The sequence below is a fragment of the Echinops telfairi genome, unplaced genomic scaffold (assembly GCF_000313985.2).
Source record: "Echinops telfairi isolate 266 unplaced genomic scaffold, ASM31398v2 ScPeMD7_44;HRSCAF=162, whole genome shotgun sequence".
Taxonomy (NCBI): domain Eukaryota; kingdom Metazoa; phylum Chordata; class Mammalia; order Afrosoricida; family Tenrecidae; genus Echinops; species Echinops telfairi.
In genome coordinates this window covers 15,085,340-15,087,786 of record NW_022103942.1, presented here as the reverse complement: position 1 = coordinate 15,087,786, position 2,447 = coordinate 15,085,340, and the positions used below count along the sequence as shown (strand labels likewise).

Genomic DNA, 2,447 nt, shown 5'->3' with positions numbered 1-2,447 from the left:
CTGGTCTCTTCCCACATATACACTCCATTTGATTTCTGTTTATTTCATCTGTATAATTGTAGTTTGTGCTGTTGATAAAAGGTAATTGCTATGAACACATCATCAGTGTTTTGAAATTCTATCATGTGATCTCCAGTTTCATTGCTCTCACCAAGACCATATGTTGCAACTACTGTTACTTCCTCTGTTTATCAATTCTTCTCGATTGCCTGTTTGACCAATGTCAGACTGACAACATTGGTAGAATTCATTTTCTGCATCACTAACTTTAGTTGTTGGTGCGTAAATTTGAATAATTGTACTGATTGGATTTCCTTGAATTCTAATAGACATAAATCACAGCCAGCATTATACTTCAAGACAGATCTTGCTATGTTGTTTCTGATAATGAATGCATCATTATTCCTCTTGATTGTTTCATTCCCAGCATAGTAAAGCAAATTATTTTCTAATTCAAAATTGTCAATACCAGTCCATTTCAGCTCAATAATGCCTACGGCATCCATTTTTATGGGTTCTAGTTAATTTTAGATCACACCATTTTTGCAGATTCAAACTTCATACATTCCAAGATCTGCATATTAGTGGATTTTTGTGGCTGTTTCTTCTTACCTTGAGTTGTGTCTCATCAGCAAATGGAGACATAGATGGTTCTACTTGCAAAGACTTTACTCCATCCTTTGTCAACTCTTCTTTAAGGAAGTAGCTCCTCATTATTCACATTTTTTGTGACTTCCAGCTCAAAGGGCCCATTCTTTCCCTTTATCTCCAACAATGATCTGCTTTCTATTTTTTAGGCTTTCAGGAGCTGACAGTGTTTTGAAACTATACATAACGCTTTAAATTCATTCTTCCTGTGAAGTGGGATGCTGATTCCTTCTTCGTAGTGTGTTCTTAGATTGTAAGCTCCACTGAAGCCTGTTCACTTTGGGTAACCCAGATAGCATTTTAATACTAGTGACATAGCTTACAGCTTCACAGCAACAAACAAAACACCACAGTAAGACAAACAGACAGAACTGGTACAGTAGTGTGAAAAAACAAACAAGGGCTTACTGCATGTTTTCAAATCAGGGAAGGTGTGGGACAACGATGCATTCTCTCACAATATTAATTCAATTGGTATGCTGAGAAAATACTCACAGAAACTGGATTATGTAAAAAAGAATTTGGCATCAAAATTAGAGGAAGGCTTAGTAACAACCTGTGGTTTTCAGATGACAATACCCTGCTTGCTAAAAGTTAGAAGGACTTGAAGCACTTATTGATGAATATCAAGGCTTGTAGCCATCAGTATAGAGTAAGACTCATTGTAAAGAAGACCAAAATCCTCACAACTGGACAAATAAGTAACATGCTGAAAAATGGAGAAAAGATTGAAGTTGTCGAGGATTTCACCTTGCTTGGATCCACAATCAATATTCATGAAACAGTAGTCAAGAAATGCCTTTAGACTATTGAAAATCAAGGATGGAGGTGTGCCTGACTCAAGCTATGGTATTTTCAATTGCCTTATATGCAAGTGAAATTTGGACATTGACTAGGAAAGACTGAAGAAGAATTAATGCATTTGAATTTTGGTGCTGGTGAAGAACATTGAAAGTATCATGGGCCATTTTGTGGAGGCCAGGGAAACTGGAATATCTGTAGGAAATGAGCTGGAGGGGTAGAAGACCCATCCACGTGTGTAGTTTTAAGCCTCTGCATCTACAAAACAAGATTTTGAAATGTATCATGATTTCTGTCCTGTGGACTGTAAGGTTTATTAAGGGAACCTTGGAAACAATGGCAACAAAGTTGAATTGGAATGGACTTTTGGATATTACAGCCCATTCTGAAGTGTGTGAGTTGCTAGAATCCCTTCTCACTTTGCTTTTGCTGAATTTGAAAATCCTTGGTATGTAGATGATGCTGTTCAAGACCTAGATGGAAGAAAACTGTGTGGCTGCTATGTAGGAGTAGAGCTGTTTAAGAGGGTTAAAAACAAAACAAAACAAAACCCCAGAATTGTGGGCCACTTCCCTCTTAGTGTCATCATCCTAGGAATGATTGTCAGAGAAGTTCTCCACCTCATAGCATATCTCAAGAAGAAGAAGCTTCTCTTGCAACAGGAGACAGGAGAAAAGAGAGTTCGCTGTCTCTGAAGAGAAATCACAAGTTGTCCTGCTCCTTTTCTAGGTCTGGTAGCTGATCTAGGTCAAATGAAAGAAAATAAGAAGGTGGATTTACAAGCGGAATGTAGTGTGTTCAGAAAATAACGTTATTTGAGAGGCGTGTGTAGAAACTTCACATTTTGTCTGGAACTTCCTAAGCTTTGGTGCATTTTTGAGATATTTAGCTGTTTATTGTCTCATAACAATGGCACATATGAAGATGTACTTCTCCATGGTTTAAATGAGCCATGTAATACTAGTTTATTACTTTACTATGCCCCCTTAGACAAAATT

At 37.4% G+C, this 2,447-nt stretch overlaps 1 pseudogene; it reads left to right on the top strand.

The window, feature by feature from the left end:
- Positions 1–1,727: 1,727 nt before the first annotated feature.
- Positions 1,728–2,215, top strand: LOC115869757 (annotated as a pseudogene).
- Positions 2,216–2,447: the final 232 nt, after the last annotated feature.